Source organism: Cavia porcellus, unplaced genomic scaffold, assembly GCF_034190915.1.
Source record: "Cavia porcellus strain 051 isolate PalLab524CR breed Dunkin Hartley unplaced genomic scaffold, mCavPor4.1 scaffold_1, whole genome shotgun sequence".
Classification (NCBI taxonomy): domain Eukaryota; kingdom Metazoa; phylum Chordata; class Mammalia; order Rodentia; family Caviidae; genus Cavia; species Cavia porcellus.
The window spans coordinates 174,725,816-174,736,746 of record NW_026947484.1 but is presented as its reverse complement, the minus strand read 5'-3'; the positions used below and the strand labels follow the sequence as shown (position 1 = coordinate 174,736,746).

At 39.9% G+C, this 10,931-nt stretch overlaps 1 long non-coding RNA gene across 1 annotated transcript; it reads left to right on the top strand.

The window, feature by feature from the left end:
* The first annotated feature begins 2,467 nt into the window (after positions 1–2,467).
* On the top strand, positions 2,468–5,798 carry LOC134478661 (uncharacterized). The gene is made up of 2 exons (XR_010051408.1): positions 2,468–3,030; positions 4,748–5,798. It is a non-coding gene; the product is annotated as an uncharacterized LOC134478661 (long non-coding RNA).
* The last annotated feature ends 5,133 nt before the right edge of the window (positions 5,799–10,931 follow it).

Below are 10,931 nucleotides of genomic sequence, written 5' to 3'. Positions count from 1 at the left end.
TATGACAAACCAACAGCCAGCATCATTCTAAATGGCCAAAAATTGAAAGCCTTTACTTTAAAATCAGGCACAAGACAAGGATGTCCTTTATCACCACTCCTATTTAATATAGTACTGGAAGTACTAGCCAGAGCAATTAGGCAAGAAAGAGAAATAAAAGGGGTAAAGATAGGAAAAGAAGAAGTTAAGTTATCATTGTTTGCAGATGACATGATACTCTACATAGAAGACCCCCTAAACTCCATTGAAATACTCTTAGATACAATAAATAAATTCAGTAATGTGGCTGGATACAAAATCAATACTCAGAAATCAATAGCATTCCTATACACGAACAACAAAATTACAGAGAGGGAAATAAGAGAAACTGGACTATTCACATTAGCAAGCAAAAAAATGAAATATTTAGGAATTACTCTTATGAAAGAAGTGAAAGACTTATACAGTGAAAACTATAATACACTGAAAAAGGAAATTGAAGATGATCTCAGAAAATGGAAAGACATCCCTTGCTCATGGATAGGAAGAACAAACATTGTGAAGATGGCCATTCTCCCAAAACTCTTATACAGATTCAATGCAATCCCAATAGAAATACCATCAACATACCTTATAGATCTAGAGAAATCACTCCTAAAATTCATCTGGAACCAGAAGAGACCTAGAATCGCAAAGGCAATTCTAAGCAGCAAAGGCAAAGCAGGAGGCATCACAATCCCTGACTTGAAATTATACTACAAAGCAACAGTAGTAAAATCAACATGGTATTGGAATCAAAACAGAGGCGAAGATCAATGGAATAGATTAGAAGATACAACCACAACTACAAACACACTCAACCACCTTATCTTTGATAAAGGAGCCAAGCAGGTTCACTGGAAGAACGACAGTCTCTTTAATAAATGGTGCTGGAAAAACTGGCTCTCCATTTGCCGAAAACTAAAGCTAGACCCATGTCTATCACCATGTACTAAATTAAAATCTAAATGGGTCAAAGATCTGAATATTAAAACAGAAACACTAAATCTATTGGAAGACAAAGTGGGTAGAAACCTTGGAGACATAGGAGTAGGTAGAGAATTCATGAACAGAACTCAAACCGCACGGGAAACACTTCCCAGAATCAATAACTGGGATCACCTCTTATTAAAAAGTTTCTGCATGTCAAAAGAAATCTCCAGCATAGTGAAAAGAAAACCCACAAACTGGGAAAAGATTTTAGTGAACTCTCTCTCAGACAAGGGACTCTTGTCTAAAACATATAAAGAATTAAAAAAACTCAGACCTCCAAAATTCAAAGATCCAATCCAAAAATGGGCATCTGAGATGAATACGCAATTCTCAGATGAAGAAATGCAAATGGCAAATAAATATATGAAAACATGCTCATCATCATTGGTCATCAGAGAAATGCAAATTAAAACCACACTGAGATACCATCTCACTCCTGAAAGAATGGCCAGGATCAAGAAAACCAACAACAACAAATGCTGGAGAGGATGTGGGGAAAAAGGAACTCTCCTGCACTGTTGGTGGGAGTGTAGACTGGTACAGCCTTTGTGGAGGTCTGTCTGGAGGTTTCTCAAAAAGTTGGGATTGGAAATCCCATTTATTCCAGCTATTCCACTTCTAGGCATATTCCCAGAAGAACTGAAAGCATCATACCACAGTGATTTATGTGCACCTATGTTTATAGCAGCACAATTTGTAATCGCCAGATCTTGGAAACAACCCAAGTGTCCATCAACTGAGGAATGGATAAAAAAGTTGTGGTATTTCTATACAATGGAATATTATTCAGCTATAAAGAAGGATCACATTGAGATATTTATCAATAAATGGGCGCAGCTTGAGACCATACTCATAAGTGAAATAAATCAATCTCGCATGTATGAATACCGAATAGTTTCCCTAATGTAAGTAATGATTCAAATATATGAAAATATGTGGCAATCATGATTCCCCATTATGTGGCCTTGAAGCCTTATAAAATTTTCACTTATTAATTAGAAAGGCTTTATTCCGGGCTTCTTGATATGGAAATATTTGAAGCTATAGTATATGAAGTTTTATCCAAATATCTCAAGGAAAAAGACAGACACTATGGTAACTATTATTCTTTTAAAAAATTATTTAGTTATTTCTTATGTTTATTTTAATTAAGGGAAAAATTTAAAAAATTAGGATATATAATAGTAACTCTTTTCGATTTCCTATTAACTTGTTTTGAAGTCCTGTAATGCTCCCACGATCTTGTTTTGACTGATTAGACTCTGTTCCATTCTGTGGGATAGTATCAGGTCCGAGGGTATAGGCAACTACTTTGAAGGCAGTAAGATTCACTAAGATGCCCATTCTGGTTTGACTATTGTCTCCTTTGGAAGTCCTGTAATGTTTACAATGTCTAAGTTTTATTGGTCTTGTTCTCTACTGTTTTGTCCAACTTTATAATATCTAATGAGATAGACTGTTGGGAGCCGCAGCCCCGAGCCCGGTCGCCTCACTTGGCGGACGTGAGGCCTGTAGTAAAGAGTGAGGCCTGAGGTAGATTACCCCTCCCATCGAATATGCTAGTTTCCTGCTTACCGCGTAAACAACCCGCTCAACAATATAGTCTGCCTAGCAACTGATGATGTTAGCCAATCAGCTTGCCTTGCTTACTTTAACATGATTGGACACTGTATCCGTATATATACCGGTGCCACCCCTGGGAGGAAGTAGAAGCCAGGTAGAAGCCCGGAAGTAGAAGCCCAGAAGGAGCCGCAGAGAGCGGACCGATAGAGGCTTCGGGGCAGACTGAAGCACAAAAGGAGCCGCGGGGAGCGGACCAAAGGAGGCTTCAGCTGGGAGAACCCAGGGCAGGCTGTACGGAGAAGAAGAATAAAAAGAAAAGGTTGTCCACTACCAGACTATGTCGTGTGTCCTTCCTGCCGGCCGGGAGCGGACATCGACATTTGGAGGCCCGCCCGGGGACTGATCACCCCCGCGACGTGGAAGTGGACAACGCTCCAGTACAGAGCTGCGAGACAGGTGAGTTGGGGATAAGCCTGGGCTCTGGGTGGCGCGCACCTACAGGGCTTTTAGACTCCCCTCAGGCTCACGCGTAAGTGGCGGATTCCTTGGGCCTCACGCGGTGAGTAACATATTAAAAAATGGGAAACATGCTAGGTAGCGGCACTAAGAGCGAGGGTGGTTGTGGAGAAAGCTCTCAAGAGCTTACAAAAGTATGCAGGGTATCTGAGCAGGCCCAGTCAGGGAGCTCCCGAGAGGGGTCCGTCAAGGGGAACAAGGATGCTAAGGAGGAGGACGGGGCTCTAGCCTCGGAGTCGTCTGACTCCGAGGACGAGGGAAAGTTGAATGGCAGGGAGGCCAAAGAGACTAGCTGTCAGGAGCCTAAGTCGCTCCATAAGGAGTCGGGTCTGCGGAAGAGTAGAGAGCTCCTGAGTGCGCCCCGGCGCGAGAGGGAGGCGAAGCCTTCCGCCCCACCTTGGGGGCCGTTTCCGGAGGCGATCCCTCGCCGCGGGGCGGCCGCCCGGGAGCTCCCTTCCTCTTCGCCAGAACAGGAAGTGATGCACGGGCCCCCATTTTCCGCCCAATCACGGCCGCTGTCTTATGCTCCGCCGCCGGCAGGTCGGTATTTTTACAGGCGGCTTTGGCAGGGGGGACGCTTGTCTCATGAGGTACATCCACCTGGGATAGATAGTGGCCCCTACGAGATATTTCCTGTACAAGTAGCTATGGGCCAGGGACGCAATGTATGGGAGCCTTTTGAGATAAAGCAGATTAGAGAACTTAAAAATGCAGTTACAACCTTTGGGCCGACTGCGCCTTACACCATTGCCATGCTGGAGAATCTGTCTTCTGGGCCCCTCACCCCCGCGGACTGGATTCAGCTGGCAAAGGCCTGTCTGCCCTCGGGCAGTTACCTGGATTGGCGAGCCTGGTACACAGAGTTCTCTGCCGAGCAGGCTGAGAAAAACGCCGGTCGAGGAAAAAGGGGGCTAGGGATTTAGCTCAGCGGCATAAGCGCCTGCCTTACAAGCAGGCAGTTGTTAGTTCGATCCCTGGTACCAATAAAAAAAAAAAAAAAAAAAAAAAAAAAAAAAAAAAAACGAAAAAGATAAAAATAAAAAATAAAAAACAAAAAGGGGGAGTAAACCCTCGAGGTTTGATCCCTGGTGATGTTTGGCAGATGGACATCACACATATACAGGAGTTTGGGACTCTTAAATATGTTCATGTTTCCACAGACACCTGTTCTCGCGTCATATTTGCAACAGCAGAAACAGGTGAAAAAGTGTCTAATGTGATCAATCATTGCCTGGCGGCTTGGGCCGCATGGGGCAAACCAAAGATATTAAAAACTGATAATGGACCAGCCTATATAGGCAAAGCTTTCAATGAGTTCTGCAAAATGATGGAGGTTCAATTAAAACATGGTATCCCATACAATCCCCAAGGTCAAGGAATCATTGAGAGGGCTCATAGAAGCCTCAAAAAAATTTTACAAAAACAAAAAGGGGGAGTAGGCCAAGGCCTGGCCCCAAAGGCACGATTATCCATGGCACTATTCACACACAATTTTTTAAATTTAAATAATGATAATCGCTCCCCAGCTGTGGAGCACTGCAACCCTTCCCCCAACCATAAAGGGTGGGTGAAGTGGAAAGATGTCCTGACAGGACAATGGATGGGCCCGGATCCAGTGGTCAGCTGGAACCGAGGCGCGGTTTGTGTTTTCCCACAGGAACCGGGACGAGAACCACTGTGGATACCGGAGAGACTGACACGGGCAACAAAGCCCTCGACTGAAGATCAGACCTGCCCTACTGGAGATCCATCACAGACCAACCAACAAGATGAATAGAAATAGCGGTAGCCCGAAATGGACAAAAAGATCCTCAGGCATATGCATGGCTTGCTCGATTGGCCCACGACCGAGTCTAGATATGGCGGGCATCCTTCATTCTCCTCCATAAGGTGACAATACACAGCAGGGTAGATGAGTCAATGACGGGTAAGAGCGTGCCTCCCCAGCACGACTCGACCTAAGCCAGGCCCTACCCCATCCTGCACGTAAGCCGCTGGACTGTTAGATGCTGCCCAGGTCTAAATTTCTCTCCGAGGGGATTTCTTTACGGAGAGGAAATGAGTGCAAGCTTGTGTGCATCCAGGTTCCGTCCAGTTTGTGCCTGGCCCTAGAAAAAGGACGAGGGCCTCAGGGCCTTGGCAGACCATGGGACGGCCGACCAGGGTCTAAGCCAAGGACCTACGGTGGGCCTACGCATAGGGCATAAGCCTCTGCACCCAGTCCAGGAAGGGCTACGATGCGCACATTTATAAAAAATAAAAAAGGGGGAGATGTTGGGAGCCGCAGCCCCGAGCCCGGTCGCCTCACTTGGCGGACGTGAGGCCTGTAGTAAAGAGTGAGGCCTGAGGTAGATTACCCCTCCCATCGAATATGCTAGTTTCCTGCTTACCGCGTAAACAACCCGCTCAACAATATAGTCTGCCTAGCAACTGATGATGTTAGCCAATCAGCTTGCCTTGCTTACTTTAACATGATTGGACACTGTATCCGTATATATACCGGTGCCACCCCTGGGAGGAAGTAGAAGCCAGGTAGAAGCCCGGAAGTAGAAGCCCAGAAGGAGCCGCAGAGAGCGGACCGATAGAGGCTTCGGGGCAGACTGAAGCACAAAAGGAGCCGCGGGGAGCGGACCAAAGGAGGCTTCAGCTGGGAGAACCCAGGGCAGGCTGTACGGAGAAGAAGAATAAAAAGAAAAGGTTGTCCACTACCAGACTATGTCGTGTGTCCTTCCTGCCGGCCGGGAGCGGACATCGACAATAGACAAATCTTTTTAAGGAAACAAGAGACAATGTTGATAACTATTGTTAATAACCGTATACTCTGTTCTACATCATGTGCTAAGTCTATCCTTGGTTTTCACTGACAGCTTTGTTCTGCCATATTTGACTTTATTCTCCCCCCCAAAAAAAGTAATAAGAACTAAGGAGTAATAAAATCTAAAATGTGTAAATTTTGTTGTAAAAAGAGAGGAAGGGGAAAAAAGAGCTCTAACGGATATAACAGCAAGTGTGTATAGGGATGTTGAATAGCTGACTATATTAATGTTTTTGGATCATTGAACACAGCTGTTTGTAGTCTCTCTGTTTGAATGTCTACTTTGTATTCTTTGATACTGTGATTTGAGCAACTATTTCCAAGATGATAATATGTAATCTATTAACAGGTGATTTCTTACTGTTATGCTTTTTTTTGTAGTTCTGTATTATATGTAACCTTACACTGCTTTGTTTTGTTTTGTGTTTTTCTCTTTTTCCTCTTAAATAAAAAAAAAATCAATGGAGAAATAAGATACTTCCATGACAAAGAACAGCTAAAGGACTTCATGATCACCAAGCCAACCCTACAAAGAATACTGAAAGACAGTTTAGATACACAAAGGAAAAAACCACTAAACAAAGCAGACAATTAAACGGAACAGAAAGATAAAGATGCAACAGCAGAGAGATAACATGTCAACAATAAACCAGCATTTAACAGTAATAACCATTAATGTAAATGGTCTCAATGCACCAATTAAAAGAAACAGACTGGCAGAATGGATCAAGAAACAAAATCCAACCGTATGCTGTCTATAAGAAACCCATCTAACCCAAAAGGATACTCACAGACTGAAAGTCAAAGGATGGAAAACAATACTTCATGCAACAGGAACCCAAAAAAAAAGTGGGGGTAGCTATTCTGTTTGCAGACAATGTGAACTTCAAACCAATAATGATCAGAAGAGATAAAGAAGGTCACTACATACTGGTTAGGGGAAAACCTCAAGAGGATAACTATCTTAAATATATATGCACCAAGTTCCAGAGCACTCAGTTATATAAAACAAGTATTAACAGAAATAAAAAACCAAGTTAGCAGTAATACAATTATAACAGGAAATCTTAACATACCATTGACACCAATGGACAGATCAAGCAGACAGAAAATCAGCAAAGAAATAAAAGAACTGAATCACACCTGTGAACAAATGGACTTGATAGACATATACAGAGTGTGCCCACCCAACAACAACAGAACACACATTCTTCTCAGCAGTACATGGGTCATTCTCTAAAATAGACCATATATTAACTCACAGAACATATTTAAATAAATGCAAAAGAGTTGAAATTATCCCTTGCATGTTGTTGGATCATAGCACTATGAAATTAGAAATTAATGATAAAAGATACCACAAAAATTCCACAAACACATGGAAACTGAATAACACACTCTTGAGTAATCAGTGGGTCACAGAGGAAATTAAAGAAGAAATTAAACAATACCTACAAACAAATGAAAACACAAATACAACTTACTGAAATCTGTGGGATGCAATGAAAGCTGTCCTCAGAGGAAAATTTATTGCACTGAGTTCCCACATCAGGCAAACAGAATGAGTACAAATAAATAACCTAATGTTATATATCAAACATCTAGAAAAAGAAGAGCAAGTCAAGCCCAAAGCCAAAAGAAGAGAGGAAATTATAAAAATCAGAGCAGAAATCAATGCAATAGAGACTAAGAAAACAATCCAAAAAAATCGATGAATCAAAGAGTTGGTTCTTCGAAAGAATAAATAAAATTGATAAGCCCCTAGCCAACCTTATTTTAAAAAGGTAAGAAAAAGTTCAAATTCATGCAATAAGGAACGAAAAAGGCAAAATCACTACAGACCCTAGAGAAACATTGAAGATCACCAACACCTATTTTGAAAACCTCTACTCTCAAAGATTTGATAACACAGAAGAAATAGGCAGATTCTTAGAAACATATGAAGTACCAAAGCTAGGTCAAGAAGATGTAAAACTGCTGAATAACCCAATTTCTACTAATGAAATTGAAAACGTAATTAAGTCCTTACCTACAAAGAAGAAACCAGGCCCAGACGGATTCACTGCAGAATTCTACAAGAAATACAAAGACCTAATGCCGACACTCCTCAAACTATTCAATGAAATTGAATAGGAAGAAATCCTTCCTAAGTTGTTCCTGGAAGCAAATATTACTCTACTACCAAAACCACTGAAAAATGAAATGGAAGATGATCTCAGAAAAAGAAAAGACATCCCTTGCTCATGGGTAGGAAGGACAAATATTGTGAAAATGGCCATTCTGCCAAAACTGTTATACAGATTCAATGGAATCACAATAAAAATACCATCAACATACCTCATAGATCTCGAGAAATCACTTCTAAAATTCATCTGGACCGAGAAGAGACCTAGAATAGCAAAGACAGTTCTAAGCAGCAAAGGCAAGGCAGGAGGCATCACAATCCCTGACTTGAAGTTATACTATGAAACAACTGTAGTAAAATCAACATAGTACTGGAACCAAAACACAGCCGAAAGTCAGTGGAATAGATTAGAAGATACAACCACAACTACAAACACACTCAATCACATTATCTTTGATAAAGAGGCCAAACATGTTCACTGGAAGAACGACAGTCTCTTTAATACATGGTGTTGGAAAAACTGGTTCTCCATATGCCAAAAACTAAAACTAGACCCATGCCTATCACCGTGTACTAAAATAAAAATCTAAATGGATCAAAGATCTGAATATTAAAACAGAAACACTAAATCTATTGGAAGACAAATTGGATAAAAACCTTGAAGACACAGGAGTAGGTAGAGAATTCATGAACAGGACTCAAACCACATGGGAAATACTTCCCAGAATCAATAACTGGGATCACCTCTTATTAAAAAATTTCTGCATGTCAAAAGAAATCTCCTGCATATTGAAAAGAAAACCCACAAACTGGGAAAAATTCTTAGTGAGCTGCTCCTCAGACAAAGGACTTCTGTCTAAAACATATAAAGAATTTTTAAAAAATCATACTCCCAAAATTCAAAGACTCAATCCAAAAATGGGCATCTGAGACAAATACACAATTCTCAGATGAAGAAATACAAACGGCAAATAAATACATGAAAAAATGTTCATCATTCTTAGTCATTAGAGAAATGCAAATTAAAACCACACTGAGATTTCATCTCACTCCTGAAAGGATGGCCAAGATCAAGAAAACCAACAACAACAAATGCTGGAGAGATTGTGGGGAAAAGGATCTCTCCTGCACTGTTGGTGGGAGTGTAGACCGATGCAACCATTGTGGAGGTCAGTCTGGAGATTTCTCAGACAGCTGGGATTGGAAGCCCCATTTGACCCAGCTATTCCACTTCTAGGCATATTCCCAGAAGAACTGAAAGCATCATACCACAGTGATATATGTGCACCCATGTTTATAGCAGCACAATTTGTAATAGCCAGATCTTGGAAACAACCTAAGTGTCCATCAACTGAGGAATGGATAAAAAAGTTGTGGTATTTTTATACAATGGAGTACTACTCAGCTATAAAGAATGATCACATTGAGATATTTATAAATAAATGGACGCAGCTTGAGACCATACTCATAAGTGAAATAAATCAAACTCACATGTATAAATACCGAATAGTTTCCCTAGTGTGAGAAATGATAAAAATACATAAAAGTATGTGGTAATCATGATTCCCAATTATATTGGTTTGAAGCCATATAATTTTTTCACTCACTAATTGGAATTGTTTTAATCTGGATTGTTCGATTTTATTGTGTGTGATAGTACAAATAGCTATTTTGAAGAAAACAAGACATCATAATAGCTAGTGCTGATTTAATATCATCTTGTTTTGAAGTCCCATGAAGCTGTTTTGTCTGTTTCCATTGGTTTTAACATATTGTATCTTATTATATTTTAACATCTGTGATAGTATAAGCAAAATTTTTTATAGGCAAAGAGATAATATAGAAACCGTTGTTTGTTTTCTGTTAGCTGGTTCTAAATACCCTGTAATACTTTCATTCTCTTGAATGGTTTCACACTATCTTGATATGTTTGATGCTATAGTAGTATACGAAGGTATACTCAAATATTTCAAGGAAAGAGACACTATGGTAACTACTATTATGTCAGGTTATCTGGTGGTGAAACACTATGATGCTTAAATTGTTCTGTTCTGGCCTGTGTGTTCTGTTGTTATGTCCTCTTTTATCTCAATCTCCCCTTTTTTCCCTTTTTTTTAAAAAAATATTTTTTCTTATTTTTTTTATTAAGGGAAAATTAAGTTAAAAATAGTGCGATATATTATAGTAAATTTTTTGTTTTCCTATTAACCTGATTTGAACCCCTATATTGCTCTCCCCATCTTGTTTTGGCTGATTTTACTCTATTCTGTTTTATTTGATAGTACCAAGTTTGAGGGTATAGGCAACCACTTTGAAGGCAATAAGATTTACTATGATGCCCATTATGGTTTGACTATTATCTTCTTTTGAAGTCCTGTAAGGTCTTCAATGTTTAGGTTTTATTGGTTTTTTTTCTGTACTGTTTTGTTCAATTCTATTACACTTGATGATATAGGCAACTCTTTTTAAGATAGCAAGAGACATAAATAACCATTGTTGATCAGCTGGTATTCTGTTTTTACATCATGTACTATATCCATCCTTCTGTTCTAACTGACTCTGTTTTGCTTTGTCACATTTGGTTTTATTCTCTTCAAAAAAAAAAGTAATAAGAAATGTGGGAGTAATAAAACCCAAAATGTGTAATTGTTATTGTAAAAAATAGAGGAAAATAAAGTGCTCTAAAGGATATAACTGCATGTATATTTAAGTGTGTAAAATAGAAAACCATATTACTAAGTTTTCGTTGGATCATTGAACAGAACTGTTTGCAATCTCACTGTTTGAATGTCCACTTTGTATGCTTTAATTTTGTAATTTGAACAACTATTTCTAAGATGACAATATGTAATTTATTAACAAGTGATGTTTTACTGTATATTTTTTTCTTGAAATTCTGTA